The sequence below is a fragment of the Suricata suricatta genome, chromosome 14, assembly GCF_006229205.1.
Source record: "Suricata suricatta isolate VVHF042 chromosome 14, meerkat_22Aug2017_6uvM2_HiC, whole genome shotgun sequence".
NCBI classification, from domain to species: domain Eukaryota; kingdom Metazoa; phylum Chordata; class Mammalia; order Carnivora; family Herpestidae; genus Suricata; species Suricata suricatta.
This window is the reverse complement of record NC_043713.1, coordinates 85,611,018-85,631,093: the sequence shown is the minus strand read 5'-3', so window position 1 is coordinate 85,631,093 and position 20,076 is coordinate 85,611,018. Positions and strand designations below refer to the sequence as shown.

At 53.3% G+C, this 20,076-nt stretch overlaps 1 long non-coding RNA gene across 1 annotated transcript; it reads right to left on the bottom strand.

Annotated features, from left to right (window-relative positions):
* Positions 1 to 1,410: 1,410 nt before the first annotated feature.
* LOC115278119 lies at positions 1,411 to 2,843 on the bottom strand. The gene is made up of 2 exons (XR_003902711.1): positions 2,667 to 2,843; positions 1,411 to 1,872 (listed from the first exon to the last, which is right to left on the bottom strand). It is a non-coding gene; the product is annotated as an uncharacterized LOC115278119 (long non-coding RNA).
* Between the last annotated feature and the right edge of the window lie 17,233 nt (positions 2,844 to 20,076).

Below are 20,076 nucleotides of genomic sequence, written 5' to 3'. Positions count from 1 at the left end.
CGGCCCGAAAAACTGAAGGTGGGTTCTGTGGCTCCAAGACGCTGAGGCTGAGGGGCACATCTTGGTTTAAAAAGAGATCGGGAAGGGGGGCGGGGGGGGCGGGGGGGCTCAGTCAGTGGTGCATCTGACTCCTGACTTTTTAAATTTTTTTTCTGCTTTTTATTTATTTTTGAGAGACAGAGAGAGACAGCATGAGCAGGGGAGGGTCAGAGAGAGAGGGAGGCACAGAATCGGAAGCAGGCTCCAGGCTCTGAGCTGTCAGCACAGAGCCCGACGCGGGGCTTGAACCCACGAACCGTGAGATCCTGACCTGAGCCGAAGCTGGACCCTTAACCGACTGAGCCACCCAGGTGCCCCTGACTCCTGGCTTTGACGCAGGTCATGATCTAGCAGTTCGTGGGTTCGAGCCCCACATGGGCACAGAGGCTGCTTGGAATTCTCTTTCTCTCTCAAAACAAATACATAAACTTAAAAATAAGTAATTAAATTAAAAAAGAAATAAAAAGAGAGATGGGTAAGTACCGTGACTCCTTGGCCTGACCTGAAGGAGAGCTGGCTCAGCCGACCAGGCCTGGGAGTGTGGGCTCCCGGATGAACCCGTGTGCCCGGGCGGCGGGACGCCATGCGTGCCCTCGGGGGGCAGAGGGGGTGTGGGGGAGCTCTGTACTCTCCATTCAATTTCCCTGTGACCCTAACATTGCTCTAAAAGTTAAAATCTATTAGAGAGAGAGAGAGAGAGAGAGAGAGAGAGAGAGAGGCCCGAAAGGGGGTAACGGCCAGGCAGACCCGGAGGCAGCGCCCTCTCACAGCGGTCTCAGCCCCACAGAAACCTCACAGTTCATGCGTCCTCAGCACATTCGGGCCCCTCAGCAGCCCAGGCGGCCCCATTCCGGACGTCCTCCTGTGTGCCACGCCTGTGAACTGTGTCAGCACACCCTCCACCCCCGCCACTTGCCCCACCGTGAACACAGTCGCTTTACGCTTCCCCGGACACACCGGACACACCCCCACCTCAGGGTCTTTGCACCCCCTACCCCCCTACAGATGAGGACTTACTCCTGGACTTCCTCCAGCCGTCTGCTCAGACACCACTTACCTGCAAGGCTCTCCGTGACCCGTGACAGCTCCCCCTGAGCGGCACCCTCCCCCCATCCCTCCCTCCCCCACCCCTGCTTTATTGTGACTTCAAAAAAAACCCTGCCATCGTGTGTATTTATTTTTGCTCCTTTCGCTCTCGCCCCTCCCCGCTCTCACGGTTATGGATCTGAAGACACTCGGGACTCCAGAGACAGATTGCATAACCTTGGGTGCAGTAAGAATGGTATTTTTTATGTTCACAAGCCTCTAATGTCAATTCAACATTTCCTTCAAGGATTTTATTATAAATACAGGCAACAAATCACCGAAGTATTAGCGGTTCCTGCGACTTTATGCCCAGTAGAAATTACAGATATTTTCATCTTATATTACAGTCACAGCAGACGTTCCCAAGTGTCAGTTATACCCAGCCTTTCTGCAAAATTGCAGTCGCTATCAGACCAGCCGCTTGATCTTGTTACTGAGCTTGTAATAAAGAAGCGCGTATGTTCCTGTTTCATGGGTTCTGATAACTACATCTCCGCGTAATTCACTGCCTTCACAATGCGACGTATTTTCAGTATTTATTTAAAAGCATTGCCGCCACAGGCGGCGCCACACAGCCGAAGGGTCCGTAGCTCAAACCAGATGGGGCGCAGCAAGCCTCCCTCTGCAGTAAGTGCCAGGGGCGCAGGGCCGGGCCGTGTTTATTGCGCTATTCCCGTGCCTAGAGCAGCGCTCGGCATGACCTACGGATCCAGAAGGATTCCACTGGGTCGGCGGACTTCACAGCATCTGTGGATGAGGAAATGGAAGCTGGCCTGAAGGATGTGGAGAAACTCCCCGGGCTGGGAGGCAGGGCGGCGGGGAGGTAACTCGGCCCCAGGGCGGATGCACTGTCCCAGCCCGGAAGGACGGCCCAGTCAGCAAGGGGGCTCCCCCTGCTGGCCTGCAGGGGCGGGGCAGACTTTTCCTTCCTCCCTTCTAGGTTCTCCGGCTGACCTAGTCATTAAATTGACATGAGGCAGGTTAACAGAAGAAAAACAAATTTAGTTTCCTAAGTATGGGAGGCTTGTGGACGATAGGAGACTGAGGGCCAGTCGGGCAGCTGGGGCTCCTGGCAAGCTGGGCAGAGGAGCGGAGGAGGCCTGGGCTTCCCGGGACAGCAGGGGACGGTGGGACACGGAGGCCAGACGCGCGGTGACGGGTGTTTGCACGATGCCCAGGTCTGACTTCCAGAAAGAAAGTTGTCTCTGGGCTTCGCTCTCTCTGGGCGGGGCCGTATCTACTTCCTGTAGGTCGTTGAGGGGGAGGGAGAAGGTGTTCTTGAGTCAGCGGGACTTAATTGCCTGCAGCTCAAAATAATCCACATGCCAGAGTGGAACTTTTCGGGGCCATGTGTTTTGCCCCCCCAGCGCCCCTCAGGCCGAACTCCAGCGTCCATGGCGCCACACCCAGGGAGGCAAGGAGGCTGGGACTGCTGGCAGAGGAGACCTGCGGCTGAAGGGCTGAAGGCTGCGGGCTAGACACCCCTGGGGTCAGACCCCGCCCACGTCAGCCTCCGCTGCCACAGCTGCGGCCAAACTAACCGAGATCTCCAGGGGCCTCCCTTGCTCTCCTGGGAGTCCTGCCTTGCACACGCTCCCCAGGGGATCGCAATGCATCTGGCTCGGACTGGGCCCACTGCCTGCTCCGAACGCAGGGACTCCCCAAAGGAGGACCCTGTCCCCCACTCTCACTCCGTCCCCCGAAGTTGTGACAGATCGGCCAGGACGTCTGCAAAGTATTCCAGTTCCGGCACACCCGCCGAGTTCCGAGTTCCGGCACACCCACCGAGTTCCGGTTCCCGCACACCCACTGGTTTCCGGGTTCCGGCACACCCACCGAGTTCCGGTTCCCGCACACCCACCGAGTTCTGAGTTCCGAGTTTTGGCACACCCAGCAAGCATGGGAAAAGGCAGTTCTCTTTGTTGCTGACTCACGTGCGCTGAGCCGTCCAGGTTGTCAGCTGATCATGGCTGGAGACCACACTGTGAGGTGGGGATCCAACCGGACAGACGAAACTCACGGCCGTAAAACAAAGTCCCTGTCGTATCACGGCTTAAAATCACTAAGGCTGATTTCTCAATGGCCTATGTGTCCCTCCCAGGTTAGCTAATGGCTGTCTTATGCACCTGTGCACACACAGTGCCAGGAAGCAGGCCGATGGAACAGCATTCTCCGTGGAAGGTTGACATGCACGTGCAAATAACTCTGGGGGTGTCTTGCCATGGTAATAGCATGTTCCAGCCCCAAAGTGAAACGGCTGACTTCCGGCTGACTTCCGGTCACACTTCATCGCTGGTTGCACTGCCCAGCACAGTAGGACCCGAGTGCCTCCAAAACTGGAAACATTGTCAATACACCAGTGACTATGTAGGGGCAGAAAAATAACTTTCCCTCTGCCCTTCTAGGTTCTTGACTGAAACAAACATGAAATAAAAGGTTAACAGGAAAAAATCAACGTAAGTTTAATAACATGCATACTTCCTTCCGGGGAAAAGCGAGTAACACCTAGAAATGGCCCAGCCATCACCTCCAATGCCATTTCCTGCTAAAGACAAAAGAGGTTGAGTTTCGGGGGAGGAGCCAGTTATGGGAACTCAGCAGGGAAAACACACTGAACAAGGGTAGGGTCGTTGTTCAGATTTAAGACCCTGCTTTCAGTACTGACAGAGGTTTCTAGAGATTTAGAGTCCACCCTCTTCCTGATACAGACAAGTACAGACAAAGGGAGATTTCTCATATGAGTGTAAAGGCTCCCACAAAAGGGTCCTGGGGCAGGGCAGGGGAGGGGAAAGCTTAACTAGGCCAGCCTCGAATACCACACAGAACCTGAGACAAAATTCCAGCACTCCCCTTGCACCGCACCGATTTCTGACAGGTAAGGTGCTTTCCCAGATTGTTTCACAGAAGCTTCTGGAGCCCATCCCCTAGCGCTGGTGAGATGCATTGTCAAAGGAAAATGCTGCAAAACGAAAATAAAGGAAAAGCAAACTAAATCTGTCACCAGGCATTCCCGCAGACCAGGACCACCGGCTCCCATTGTCAACACACAGCCCAAGAGACGGGTTCTAGCAAATACGAATCCATCTACACATACTAATTGGCTGACTTGGGTCTATAGAAGGCACTCAGTCCCCTCTTGCAGAACAAGTAAATAAACGCATATGAAATCATTAAAAAGTCAGCTCCACGTCGATCCCAAATCAATTGCTCGGTGAAAGCATGGACGCAGAGCACCTCGGTTCTCCTCTAAAGATCTCACTGATCAGGGGGGTCTCGGAGCAACTGGGCGGGAACTCCGTGATGCCCAATGGGCCGAGATAAATAAGCTCAGGGCTTTGGCTTTCTGCTGCCTTGAGTTCTTTCTGCCACCAGCCTCTCCCAGGGTCAGGGACACTCGAGAAGGGTCCATGGGCCCCCTCCTGGGAAGATGACCGCTGAGCAGAGGCTGAATGAAAAGACAAACCCACCATGAAAGTCCCTTCGGGAGAAGGCTCCCCGGGGACCAGCTGGTGCCAGGGCCTGAAGCAGCCCCGAGCCTGCGGTGTGCACAAGAACAAGGCAGAAAGTCAGTGCGTCCTAGCACCTAGCAGGAGACAAGGAGGCTGTGTTGATGTAATGGTCCGGACGGGCAGGCAGACCGGAGAGAAGATGGGGCTCCACGTGGGATGGGGCGTGAGAGACCACCGTGAGGGGGATGGGGCCCGGAGACACTGACTCCCCGCTTTCTCGGTTCTCACATGCCTTTTGCATATGAAAGGCTCTGAGCAGCTCACCAGTAGGGACACCTGTGTAAGTGCAGGTGACAAACAGAATAATGGCCCCCAAGGTGTCCAAGTCTTACTCCCCAGAACCTATGCATCCATCACCCGATGGAACCACAAGGGTCTGCGTCCACGCAAGAGGCAGACACGAATGCCAGGGTCAGCGTGACGTGACTTGAGAAGGCCCCACACAGCCACTGCGGCTGGAAGGCGGAGGGGTCACCGGCCAGGGACACAGGCAGCCTCTGGAAAGAGGCAAGAGAACGGGTCCTGTGCCGGGGCCTGAGAAGGAACGTGGCCCCACGCACACCTTCGTGGGAGCCCGGGGGGGGGGGGGACGCAGGTGGCCCTTCTGATGTGCCGTGAGGCAGTACGCGCGCCCTGTTTTACGCCGCTGTCTGTGCGGATCTGCTGGCGCAGCACGAGGGGCTGGGCACAGCTCCTTACGTCAGGGGTCTTCCAACTCCTCCTGACCCCAGAGCATTTCTCTTCCTTTTTCAAAGTGTATTTGTTGAGAGAGAAAGAGCACTCGCAGAATCAGGGGAAGGGCAGAGAGAGAGAGAGAGAGAGAGAGAGAGAGAGAGAGAATCCCAAGCTGGCTCCACACCACCAGCGCAGAGCCCAATGTGGGGCTCGAACTCATGAACTGTGAGATCATGACCGGAGCTGAAATCAAGAGTCGGCTGCCTAACCGACTGAGCCACCCCGGCGCCCCAGTTCCCGGGACATTTCTTACAAAGAGCTGAGGCGAAGGGGCACCGGCCAGACCACAGGCGAACAGGACATCGGGAGAAGGATCCAGCGGCCCGCGTTGCCAAACGCTCACGGAAAAGGACGGCCGTTTCTTCCCTACGCAGCTCACAGGTGAGAATCAAACCAGGGGGCGTGGAAGGACGGGCTCGGAGTTACGAGTCACGGCGAGGCCGCAGCGTGGCACTCAGCTGGCCGCCTATTCCGCGCTCATCACACATCAGAAGCCTCCCTTTAAGCTCCGCCCTTGTGATGACCTTCAGCACCGGACACCAAACAAAACTGTCCAGGAGGAATTTAGACAAATGACAGAATTAGCGAGCCCCCTGAGCCAGGCGGTTCTGGAACAGGGGCCGAAAGTAACGTCCCTCACAGGACGCCAGGCATTGCTCATCGAGACGGCTGCAGGTTCAGGGCGATTTGGCGGGAAAGACATCCTCCGAGAGCACACACCCCGCAGACAGCAGCTCAGATGACTCCTTCGTGGCTCCACTTGCTACCAGGCCGTCGGCCCAGAGCTGCCAGGTCTTACAAAATATCTCGAGCCCGGAGTCTCAACATCACGTAAAATCCCTAAACTTCAGTCTTGAAAACAAAAGCATGAGACGCAAATGTTTGGGGCGGTCAGATAAAACATGCACGTGGGCCACAGGCACCTGAGAACCCAAAATGCAGTTCGCACGCGGGGAGGCAGGTGCGTGAGCCCGGCGCTCCGCAGTCCGTGACGGGGTTCCCTCCACAAGCACCGCTGTTCGCTAAGCCCCAGGCACTCTGCCGTGCCCCCCGCGGCAGCACCACCCCCACAACCGGATGGGGACACTGAGGCTCGGGGAGCCTTGCCTGGCGCTCACAGCCCGTGGGGGCAGAGCCGAGGTGGGCGTCCAGATTTTCCTGGATCCAGAGACGTCCTCTCGGCAGTGGCCCCGCCCACATTTCCTCCCGCTTCTCCTCTGGCGCAAGTTCTTGAACCTCTCGCGCTCCGAGAGGGACAACAGCCAAAGTGGCGACTGGACCAGATGACTCCATCGAGTCGTTAGCAGGTCCGGGCAGGCGGCCCTGGATCTCGCCGGCTGCCCTGAGCCGTTCGCACACAGGGACAGCCAGGGACAGAACCACCCGGCCACAGCCGACGTGCTGGCAATGCGCCCGCTCCGTACTAAGTGGGGGCCGTGCGTCCCCGACAGACTTATATCTGTCTGGGTGTGTGTGCCCCCGCGTGGGACAGTCGGAGATCGTGTTTAATTACACAGGGCCCCCTGGCTCAAAGCACACGGGGCGCCTGAGAGGTGCCATTTCCCACCCTCGCCCCCTTCCGGCTGGAGCCCCAGGAGGGCGCAGGCCAGCTGGGATCCGGCTCCTCCTGTGCGGGAGGCAAGGCCGTCTTCTCTCTCTCCTCCATCTCTCCTTCCTTCACAGAGACCGGGAGTGGCAGAGACCTCCCTGGCTCTCCCAACGTCTCCAGAAACTCCTACCACTTATTCCTAATCTCTGGTTACAGCGTGGCCCTGAAAAAGGCTGACGCACTGTCTTCAGGCCTCGATGGTAAGGGTCCAAGGTCATGAGTGGGGACTGCCCTGCGGAGCCTGCCACCCGGAGATGCGGCTGCTTTTATCTTCGGAGTCTCCTGCAGGGAGACTGAAAGGAGACAGGGGCCCTGCCCCCCAGCAGTGGCCTGTGGAACTTGTCTGCCGAGAACAGAGCATTTCCAAGGTGCATTCGAAGCGTCTCGCTGTTGGTCACAGAGTGGAGTTCAGCCCCAGAGCGGAAGACACCGGAAGAGGGCTCGAGGGCTCTTGTCCTCTGGGCCCCTGCTGCCAGCTGCTCTCCAACGGTTCCGCGCACACGGGCAGGTGCTGGCCACCCCGCACACCGAAGGCCGAAAGGGCACTGTCTCCTTCTTTGTCATTCCTCCCAGGCATGTATTATAAACCGCCTTGACTTGTAGAAATGTACTTAGAGGATTAAGATTATTAATGGCTTTTCAGAGCCATTTATTTCCTCAAAGACCTTTTTCCTAAAGTTTTGTCCCGAACGGTGGTACAGTCAGCTGACAAAGGAAGAAATGACCCCTCACCCTGCCCAGAGCCCAGTGTGTGTCCAGGGGGACTGGCCTTCCTCAGGGCACTCTGCCGAGCTGGTCCTCCCTGTGCTGGATTCGGGGTCCATGCACCCGTCTCTTCACCCTAGAAGACACCCGAGGCTCTGCCCAAACACGGCTGAGGAATTCAACAAAATAGTACAGCTTTAGCAGTGATGTGATTTGATTTTCCACAAGCAAATGCCCCGTGAAAGCACTATCTCCAGAAGACTCTGCTGACAGCGAGGAACTGTGTGGGCCATGTTTGAGCCACCTACGTGGAGCCAGTAACTCCAGTGCTGCGATCTCCGTGGGATCTGGGGACCGACACTGGTTCCATTTTGCAGATGGGAAGACTGACACACCAGTGCCAAGTAGCCTCTCCACAGTCAGAAAGCTGGTAAGCGGTAGAGCTGGTATTTGAGGGCCGTTAGTCTGGCTTCCGGTCTCTAAATGCTCAAAAGATGCCCCTGGAATGGCTGGGGCGGGGGCGGGGAGGGCTGAACAGTGAACTCGCAGCGTGCCGGCTGGCTGGAGCAGACACAGCCGCCACGACCCAGCCAGGCCGCCGGCGTCCACTGTCCAGGGACAGCCTGCGAGCTGGTGCTCCATGAAGACTTGGTGATGCTCTGGAAGGAGAAGATGCTTCCGGTACCTTCCGCCCGGGGTGCGGGGAACCAGAGCAGCAATGCAGTCTGGAGGCCCCCAGGCCAACTGCGGCCAGTGGACATCCAAAGTGATCCAAAAAGTGCCCTTAGCTCTTATGAAAGGATTTAGTTGAGTGCCTTTACTGAGTTCTGGCTAAAAAGCTAAATAAACAAGTACGAGGCACTGGAGGCAAATTGATCAGAGTGGCCCCAGGGTTTCGTGGCCTCATTATCGCGGAAACAGGCTCTCTCCATCTCGGTGCTGTTGAGGGGCCAGATTCATCCCAGCTGTGCCCTGGGGTGACCTGTGCCCTGGATGTACGCGCACGGGCCTCTACCCACAGACGCTAACGGCAGCAGTCCCCTCTCTCTCCAGACTCAGGAGCAGTCTCCTTTCGCCGCAGACACGTCCCTCCTCCGTGCAGGGGTTTGTCTGCACATCCTCATAAGGCCCATGTCCGATGCAGCCACACTTGGGGGCCAGCACTCTGGGTCCCTCTTTCCTCAAAGCGTGGCGGGCCACAAAAAATAGAAACGCTGAAGCCAGCTTGACTTTAGCAACGAGGACAGTGAATCATGCTCTGCCCAGACCCACTACCCAGAGGAAACGCTGGTTTTACTCGGCCGCGTCCGAAATGCAAACGGGAAAGAGGCTCACAAGCGAGACTCAAAGGGAAACTGAGTGATGGACGTGAAATCACGGCGCGGAGGCACGGCCCCTCTGCGAGCACACTGCGTTCTGTCCCGTTGGGTTTCCTACTGCCTGGGCAGCTCACTGGGGGACCTTCCAATCAGTCATTGCTCACAATGATTCTATCGGCCAAGAGGGAAATGTTTCCAGAGCCAGAGATGGTTTGGGAGAAAGTGGGGAGACAGACACGTGTGCCTGAATCTCTGGGTTTCTGGAAGCGTCCCTGCTCCTGGTGCCTTCCATAATAAAGCTCCAAGGGAGCAAGAGTTTGGTGGGTCCCCCAAAATAGGAAAGGACGCCTACGGGAAACTTTAGTGAGTGTCACACTCAGTGACGAAAGATTGAGTTGTTTCCCCCTGAGTTCAGAAACAAGGCAAGGATGTTTCCTCTCACTACTGTTATTCAGAACTGCTCTGGGGAGCGTAACCCTGCAAGAAATAAAGTCAGAATAGGACAGAAAGCCTCACATCACGTGAGGAAGACAGAAAGGCATGAAATTGTCCCTCCTGACTGGCGACAGAAAATCTCAGGGAACCTACAAATCTAAAGCTTTCTTTTTTTGCAAGATTTTTGCCAGGCTATGGATACAAAATTTCAAAATGCTCCGTTGGGTTTACAAACAGCAGCCAACTGGAAAATGAAATTTGAAAAAAACAAAGCTAAAACGAATCCAAAATATGAAATACCCAGGGATAAATCTAACAGAACCATTCAAGATTTGGACACTACAAAACATCGCTGAGAGAAAGGATATAAAATTTACATAAGTAAAAAAAAATCATACCACTGTTCACAGATGGAAAACCTCAGAATGGTTACCATGTTAATCCTCGCCTATTGATTTGAACTCAATGTAACTCACGTCAAGATTGCAGCAGACTTTGGTAGAAATTGACACAGGGGCCCACGGTTTGTGCCGAAATTCAAACAACCCCAAATAACAAAACTATGTTTCTTTTAATTGGAGGACTTAATGTAATTGACTTCAAGACTTACTATAAAGTTACAAAACTTGAGACAGATTTGTCTGCAAAATGTAGGCATGATCCTGAATAGCGTGGGTCAGTATTCAGAGGTAGAATCCCTTGTATATGGTCTTGATGTTTGACACCCGGGAGAAAATTCAACGAGGAGAGAAAAGCTTTCTCAACCAATGTTAAGAGGCCAACTGGATATCTATTTAAAAGTGAACACCCTCCTTATCTCAAACTGTAGATAGAAAGTTAACTCCCATTGTATCGTATGACTAAATATAATCTTGTAAAACTATAAAATTTCTCTAAGAGGATATATGACACATTTTAGCAAAGTTGACGAGGGTAAATGTTTCTTAGATGAAACACTAGAAGTATGAATCATGAGACATGGTGGATTGGACCTCATCAAAGCTTAAAACTTCTGAGCCTTGAAAACACCACTAAGAGAACAAAAAAGGAGGCGTGCCTGGGAGGCTCAGTCGGTTAAGCGTCCAACTCTTGGTTTAGGCTCAGGGCACAATTTCACAGTCCAGGAGTTCAAGTCCCGTCTGTGTTGACAGCGTGGAGCCTGCTTGGGATTCTCTCTCTCCCTCTCTCTGCCCCTCCCCCACACATGCTCTCCCTCCCTCTCTCTCTCTTCCCCCAAAATAAATAAATAAACATTAAAAGAAAACAAAAAGGCAAACCACAAGCTTAGAGAAAATATTCAAACACACACACCAGATAAAGACCCTCTATAAAGAGTCTGTAAAACTTCACAATAAAATAACCGATCTGCTATGGAAATGGACAAAGAATTTGCAAGGACACCTTACAAAAACGGGACCACAAGTTGTCGGCGAGCACAGGAAGAGACGCTCAAAATCATTAGACGCTAGAGAAGCGCAAGTCGGTACCCACACGGCAAACCCACTAGAGTGGCTACACGCACAGCGCGGACTAGCCACCATGGCATCTGCCGGCAAAGCGGAACCATGCCAGCCATTCTCAGGTGTATGGGAGGACAGGTCAGCATGTCTCTGAGGCTAGGTGCACACACAGCAAACACACGGAAGACCTCTCTCCTAGATACTTACCTAAGGGCAAAAATAACCCCCCAAAACCCCACCACACGTGCTCACAAGGCTTGTGCAGGGATGTTCATGGCAGGCTTGTTTTTAAAACCAAAAGCTAGAGGGGCGCCTGGGCAGCTCAGTCGGCTAAGCCTCCGACTTCGGCTCAGGTCAGATCTCACGTTCATGGGTTCGAGCCCCGCGTCGGGCTCTGTGCTGACAGCTCAGAGCTTGGAGCCTGCTTCCGGTTCTGTGTCTCCTTCTCTCTGTGCCCCTCCCCCTCTCATGCTCTGTCTCTCTCTGTATCAAAAATAAATAAAACATTTAAAAAAATAAAATAAAATAAAATAAAACCAAAAGCTAGAAACGATTCAAATGTCTATCGGTGGGTGAATAAACCACTTTGGCGGTGCCCACAGAGGGTGCGTAATCAGCAAGAAAGAGGCACCTTTGAGGGCGAGCCCCAAGGTCGTTACAGCGAGTGAAAAGAAGACTTGCAAATGGGAATTCATAATGCCCCTCTGTATAAACCTCTGGGAAAAGCTAACGGATCTATAGAACGTGTGCGGGTATGTGTGTGTGTGTATGCATGCCTATACACGGGCACATATCTACCTACAGCACGCACGCATGCACACGCACACAGAAAACATACATTTGAGAGAGCAAATTGCAAATAAACCTTCACAGTATAACAGTATAACACTATCACATCATATCACACTATGTATGACATGCGTCCACCAAACCATAGAGTTGAGATGACAACTTTGTATTTACAAATACGGCATTTCCAGGACGTAAACATATATATGAGGTAGATTTCAATATCTATAATATAATCAGAATGACCACACTCAGGAGAAGAGCTACCTCTGGGGAGGAAGAGATCAGAAGCCAGTCTGGAAATTGGTACCTTCTGTGATGTTTTAGACACGAGGACTTTCAACGCACAGAGCGGAAGAAGGTACAGGACATTTGGCAGAATGGGGGGTGCACGGTGGTTTGCTGTGTGCAGTATGTGGGTGTCTGGACACAGAACACGGTGTATTTCAAAGGAGAAACCTGTGGGGGTGTCTGGTGGCTCCGCCGGTTGAGCGTCAGACTTCAGCTCAGGTCATGATTTCACCCTTCATGAGTTCGAGCCCCGCGTCGGGCTCTGTACTGATGGCTCAGAGCCTGAAGCCTGTTTCAGATTCTTTGTCTCCCTCTCTTTCTGCCCCTCCCCTGCTCACACTGTCTGTCTGTCTCTCTCTCTCTCTCTCTCAAAATTAAATAAACATTAAAAAAATAAAAATAGAAAGCTGTCATCCTGACTCATACTTTCTCGCAGATGCTGCCGCTGCTGTTTGAATCTCCACAGCATGATCTCATCGGAAACACTCCAAGAAACACCCTCACTCCCAATCCATCTCCAAACACCTGCGCCAACCCTCTCGCCCTATTTTACCACCACAGGAACATAATTTTGGGTCCTTTCTGGTTTTCTCCTTCTCTCCGTGAAAGCAGAATCCACCTTGCGGGTTGGCTCAAGTGACCTCATTTTTGCTTAGCTAACACTTCTCTCCGGAGCCAAAAACAATAACTCTTGATAACGAGCAAATGTGCGAGAGCCTCAGTGGCCTCTGCTGCCAGACCCACAGCCATTTCTCACACTAACGGCCTGTGCGAAATTCCAGGCTCACTCGGTTTTGTAGAAATCACCGTGACAGGCCTGGGTACCGCTAAGACAAGTGACCCAGTTACATATATTTTTTTCCTGCCTCTGTCTTCGGCAACATCCCAAAACCCTTCCAGGAAAGCGACTCACAGAATTCATCTTCCAGGGATTCCCTAAAGGCAGCCTGGAGGACTCGACCCTCCCTCTGTTTCCCCATCAGTGTCAGAATGAAAGCTTGTATTGTGCATAATCGTCTAAATATCCCCGTAAGCGTAGCTATTTCCGAGCCTCCTAACCTTGAATTCGTGCTTCCTGACCTAAGAAAGCATGTGACAGACCTGACCGTACCCGCTAGGAAGGGGCGTTAGTCTGTACCAATTCTCCTTGTGTCCCTGGGGTGGATGCTTTTGGGTTGGTCTGAGCCAGAAGCTGGGGAATCTGTGTTATGATTGGTTTCGCTGAATAGTATTTTGAATAAATAACACATGCCTACACAATTAACATTTCAAAAAGTGGGCAGCAGTAATGCAGTGAAAACCCCGTCTCCCTGGGTACCCCAGGACCCCTGCACCCCAGCCGTAGGTCAACAATGTTACTACATTTCCTTATTGATCCAGCAGAGATATTCAGTACATCTAAAATGACCAAATGTGTGTGCTCCTTCTCATCCCATTTTTGCACTGGGGGTGTCCCCGGTGCACGGCCATAGCCCCTGGTTGGGCCCAAAGGCAAAAAGAGTTCTCCGATGTCCAAGGAAAACCCTGATCTGGAAGTCCTTGCAGAGTCACTGCCCAGAGCACCTGCATGTCCCATCGGATCCCAGGGGTCACTGCCCAGAGCACCTGCATGTCCCATCGGACCCCAGGGGGTCACTGCCCAGAGCACCTGCATGTCCCATCCGGCCCCAGGGGGTCACCGCCCAGAGCACGTGCATGTCCCATCGGACCCCAGGAGGTCACTGCTCAGAGCACCTGCATGTCCCATCGGACCCCAGGGGGTCACTGCCCAGAGCACCTGCGTGTCCCATCGGGCCACAGGGGGTCAGCAACGCCATCCTACCACCCACCTGGGAGTCAAAGCACCAGCGATTGTGGGGCGAACAGCCTTGTGAATTGGAGGAAGTCAACGCTTCGGGGAGCCAGGGTTCCCCCCCGCCCGGGTCTGCTGGTCAGCCAGCTCCCCCACGGAGCCCTCGGAGGGCATCCGAAACTCCAGGCCAGGCGGTCGGCGGGCAACCAAACAGCATCCGCGTCTGACGCTGCTGAGGACTCGCCTGGCTTCTCGGGAGCGTCAGGTGCACAGGACCACGCTGAGGTTTCCCTTCCGGAAACGCCGGTAATCGGACGGCCCAGGCTCTGCTCGCGGCCGCTGCGCAAGAGACGGGCGAAGTGGGCGAAGTGTGCTCGGACGCCTGCCGCCATCGCTTGGGAGCAGTCACCGCAGTGGCACAGACGGAGCTTAAAGATCCAGGAGCCACGGGACCATCGCCGCAGCCTAGACGTTTCTCAGGAACCCCAAAACCCTGTATGCAAGCCCCCACTCTCCCTGTCCACTGCAGGCCCAACGGGCACCTCAAACTCAAAACGCCCAGGACTGAACTCCTGCTCTTTCCGCCCGCAGCCCCCACCCACGCTTGTGCGCCCTTCCGCACTCGGCTGACAGCCTCCACCCTCCCAGGCCGCCGCTCCGGCCGTCTTTGACCCTTGCTTCCCTCAGCAGCTCACAGCACGGCGTCTGTGAGCCTCGGTCAGCTCCCCCCACCCCCCACCAGGGAACACGCCTGACAGCCGACCACCACAAGCCACAGAATGGGAGAACCCTTCACTCACACGACCCTTCCTAAGGGAGGTCTTCCTTGATGGCTTTGCTTAAAATCCCCCCACCGGGGCTGGTAATCCCCATCCCCTCCCCCTCCCCTGCTTTCTTTTCTCTGCAGACACGTGAACATTGAACCTACTAGATGTTTTACCTACTTACCGTGTTTATCGTGTGCCTTTCCAGGTGGAAAACCTCATGGGGACAGAGATTTTTCTCTATGGCGTTGGCTGCTGTTCCTCTCCTAGGGGCTGGCACACAGGGGGCGCCCCATAAGTGCATCGGGGTCAAGTGAATCGAGAATGACGGAATGAATTGTGAAGGGCTGACGGCTCAGCGGATAACCGCCAGCTCAAGTCGGCGGCTCCCGCCTGTTTCCTGCCGCACCCCTGCTGCTGGGCTCCTGGCTCATTGTCCACCATCATCTTTCCACAGTATAAAAAAAATTTTTTAATGTTTACTTTTGAGAGAGAGAGAGAGAGAGAGAGCACAGCATGGGGGGAGGGGGCAGAGAGAGAGGGAGACACAGAATCGGAAGCAGGCTCCAGGCTCCGAGCTGTCAGCACAGAGCCCGGCGCGGGGCTCGAACCCATGACTCTGAGATCATGACCTGAGCCGAAGTCGGACACTTAACAGACAGAGCCACCCAGGTGCCCCATGATCTTTTATTTGAACTTCAGGCTCTTGGCAGGCAAGTTAATCCCACTGTCCCTTAACAGAGACCGAGACTTCTGATGTCTAGAAGTAGTCAGGGGTAGAGCCAGTACACTGACATCTCAGGTCACCAAGTATGAGGTTTAGTCCCTGCATTTAATTTGTGTCCCAGCCTCTGGAGCAACAACCTCCTGGAGCAACTATTAAGCGCCTACGGAGTAGCCAGCACCAGCTCAAACGAGGACTGTGGGACCCGGCCCCATCCCGGAATCAACATTTCCTCCAGGCCGTGAAGTTTGGACACACCTCAAGCCTGCGGAGGCTGTGGGTTCAACTTCTTGAAAGCAAGGACTAGACCGAGCTCCTTGTCAAACCCCCCACAGTGCGCTGAGGCAATCAGAGTTCGAGAAATACTGGCTACTTTCAAAAGTGAGAGTCATCCCCTTGGGATAACTCTACGGGAAGGACCGTCACAGCAGAGAACAGTGGCTTGATGCCCCTCAGAAAAGCCAGCAACGAAAGGTTAATATTTTGGAGGCTGGTCATGTGACAGTAGACCCAGTACCAATAAGGAGACTAAAAATGCCCCTTCCCTGGGGCATCCCACGTGACAGGGACACCCAGCTTCCCCCCAAGAAAACCAGAGCTCACAGCGCTGGTGATCACTTAAATGCCTCTAGAGCAAAGAGGGAAATCAAATACGAGACTCAAGATGTGCATATGTGTGTGCAGACCTGTATACACGGGCACGCACATTCACACATACACACATGGAAGGGATTTGCTGCCTCTTGTAAACCCGAAGTGCGTAAATAGACCTAGGTGATGAGCTCTCCTTCAGAAGAAATGAAATACTCTGTCTCCAATTAAGGAAAATCCAATATTTCAGTCACATCTCCTACCAGGTTCATTGTGTTAATTACAAAAGCCTCAAGCTCATTTTTAGAGGACAGGGTTTCTCAACCTGGGCACTACTGATATGATAGACCAGATAATTATTTTTCATAAGGCGGGGGGTGAGGGCCGTCCAGGGACACTGTGGGACGCTCGGGCGCTTTCCTGCCTTCTACCCGCTAGATGCCAGTAGCAGCCCAGTGTGACGACCAACAAAGTATCCGTGCGTCACCCAATGTCCTCTTGGGGACAAAACGCCCCCTGTGGCAAACCATTGGCCAAGGATAGTTTCTTTAAAGAAATTCAGTCTAACCATGCGGTTAGAAAGAACTATGTGTCTGACTCTCTTACTTTTGCTTTGCCCATTGGACCCATCCCAGCGCTCCTGAGATGTTTGATGTGGAAATGTGCCCCTATCCTCACTGGCAATAGTTTGATTAGGAAAAACTCACTCCCCCCCCCCCCGATGGAAATGCACGAATGAGATGATGGCAGATGCGTCTCCCTCCTGTCCCTGAAGACCTGCTCACACGTCCAGCTACGGGACATGAAACCCAAAGCGGCTCAGGGTGTGTTCACGACTCGAGGAGCTGTTTCTCTCGGCTCCAGGAGAGGGGGAAATGAGCCCAGTCAGTGCTCTGGAGCACGTCCACAGAGCTAGGACGTTGGCTTTCAGAGACAGCATCAGCGGTGCATTTCCAGACATGACAGAGATGCCAGGCAGTGACAGTGTCTAGATGGGAGTCGGTGCCAGGGCAGGCCCCCGAGGATGAAGGCCACTAATGAGCCCAGAATGAAAGCTGATGTCCCTTCTGATGGCTGAGCTGGCCTGAGGCATCCACTCCGCACTAATGAGGGGCTGTGGGCCATTTAACGGCCACTGGGGAGACTGACCTCTGCCATTATGAGCAAGTCCCCACTCTCCTCACCATTTGCCACCAAAGGGGAAGGTCAAGAGCACACTGGAAAACAAACACAGACTCCTGTCCTGGGCTGGGAGGGTTGTCCAAGGCCAATATCTCAACAAAGACTCAATTTCTGCTTCAGCTTGGAACATTCAAGGTCAGAGCCCTGGGACCGAGTGTCTTTAAAAACTCTGTTGAGCCCCAAAGCAAAGACGTGTCATCTCTCTGATCTAGGCGGATTGACTAGCCCCAAAAAAGGGGATCAGAGTCCAGAGTCCACACTCTTCCAATACAGAATCCAAACACGTAGTCTATTAGGTGTTACTTTACTAAGGGAGCATAACATTTGAAGTCAGGGTGGTCCGAGGAACTCCAGGTCAGCACAGTAATCATGACACAGACACTGAAGATGCCACCACCAGTGCCGTTCCCACACGTGCATGCATCCAGGGCAGACACACGTCCCACGGACACATGGTTGGCAATGAACAAGGATCATGTGCCAGCTCTGCTCTGGGCACTGGTAAACAGTGGATACCGAGGCAAGGGCGGCCCCTGCTCCTTCTATTTCAGTGGGGAAGTAATTCCTAGATAGTGACTGTGACCGTCACGAGTGCCCCTCCCCAGACATCTCCGGCTCTCGGCCTTCCTGGCACAGGACAGGAGCACACACTTCCTGGCCTCTGTGCATGGACCACGCTTCCTCCGGATTGGAACTGCGTCCAGCCTGGGGCTCCATCTTCCGCCAGCACGGCAGAAAACAGAGACTCCGTGTACCCTCCGACGGACCAGCCCTCAAAAGCAGGCGCTAGCACACAGGGCACAACATCCTTCCTCGGGCAGTGACGCTGACCGTGCTGGGCAGTTTGCCACCCCTTCCCTCTGCTGGAGCCATTCGCCAGTGCTCCAGGAGTCCCCAGCAACCAGGAAGCATCCCAGCAACCAGGAAGAGGGGAAACAATGGTGCAGTGGTCCCAGGTTCCAAAAACATCTCTGTCCCCTTCAGGCAGAGCATGACCTTGAGTATTTACAATTCTCCAGCCCAAGCCAATCTACGAGTTCCAGGTTCAAACTGAAAGAGGAGGGGAAAAAAATCTTATCTCCCTACAACATCCCCAAATATTTTGACCTTGAATTCCTCCCTAGACCACTCTGTTCATCAGGTATTTTGACCTGAGTCACAGAGTCGTCAGTGAAGACGTTTCCCAAGGGTAGGACAAGAGGACATTGCATATCTCTTTGGGTGGCTCACATCCCAAATCCTTGTCACTGTGGGTCTCAGGTGGGTGGACTAATAAAAATAAAACATACAGAGGGGCGCCTGGGTGGCTCAGTTGGTTAAGCATCTGATTTCAGCTGAGGTCATGATCTCACGGTTCTTGGATTCGAGCCCCGCGTCGGGCTCTGTGCTGACAGCTTGGAGCCTGGAGCTGCTTCGGATTCTGTGTCTGCCTCTCTCTCTGACCCTCCCCTGCTCACGCTCTGTCTCTCAAAAATGAACACATGTTAAAAAAATTTTTCAGGGGCGCCTAGGTGGCTCTGTTGGTTACGCCTCCGACTTCGGCTCAGGTCAGATTTCACGTCCGTGGGTTCAAGCCCCGTGTCAGGCTCTGTGCTGACAGCTAGCTCAGAGCCTGGAGCCTGCTTCCAGTTCTGTGTCTCCTTCTCTCTCTGCCCCTCCCCCTCTCATGCTCTGTCTCTCTCTGTATCAAAAATAAATAAAACATTTAAAAAATGTTTTCAATAAAACTTAGAGGATCTCATCACTTAATTCCAATATAATTATATCATAAATATATCAGAATATTAATAAATTCCAGTGAACATATTTATTTGTTCCCGGTCATGCAGAACACAAGCAATGTCAACCCGAAATAGTGAGGACAGGTAAGGGTCTGGGGAAAAGTCTCCAAATGTAAACCATACATTGTGAGGGGGTAAAGCCAAGGACGGGGCTCACCTTCCCAGGAAAGTGCTGACGAGCCCACGCTTTGCTCTCAAGCCTGCTCTGGAGCTAATCCAGGCAGGGGATGGTGCAAAATGTCTTCTCAGAACAAAAGTACTCAGAGCATCGAGACAGGACCTCAAAGTCAAGCGGTCCCTGAACACCTTGCACGCCAGCCGGGATGAGGGCCCTCCTAAGGACTCCTCCTTGTGCGAAGGGGAGTCAAGTCTTAGCAGCCAGAATCCGTGTGAACTCCTCTGAACCCCGAACGTTGTCCTCTGAGCTCCTGTGCCCAAGACCGACCAGGTTTAAATCATCCGCGTGCACTCGGCCTCACATTATCTCTGTCCCGGACCATCACGCCATTTATTGCTAATACTTGCTGATAACCACGCTCAACCCAGGACGAAACACCGCCAGCCAAGAATGGCCATTTTGCTTAACAGATAGATTAGCAAGAAAGGGGGGCCTCAAACTACACGCAGGTTAATGGGATGTTTTAATTTATACTAGCTGATCTACTATCGTTTTGTTTTTAGTGCAATGGCTTGTTACATGTATAATAATGCTAAATAGTGAAATGTCAAGCCTCAACTCTTAATAGCCTCATTTGAGTGACATTTGTATTTATTGCTCCCCTCATTATTTTCCCAGCCATCTGCAGTAGGACACCTCCCTACACCCGAGGGAGCTGGCTGGCTAGCTCCCTGTCACGGGGAGAATTACAATACTCTGGCCTTTGCAAAGTCAAAGTGATCACAGTAGAGGGCCTTGCCGGAGACTTTACGTTACAGCCTACATTTTGCTTTCTTTCCCAGATCACACTTCGAAAATGTATTCAGGGGCGCCTGGGTGGCTCAGTTGGTTAAGCCTCCGGCTTCGGCTCGGGTCAGATCTCACATTCGTGGGTTCTAGCCCCGCGTCAGGCTCTGTGCTGACAGCTAGCTCAGAGCCTGGAGCCTGCTTCGAATTCTGTGTCTCCCTCTCTCTCTGCCCCTCCCCTGTTCACTCTCTGTCTCTCAAAAATAAATAAACAAAATTTTTTTTTTAATTTTTTTTAATGTTTCATTTATTTTTGATACAGAGAGAGACAGAGCATGAGAGGGGAAGGGGCAGAGAGAGA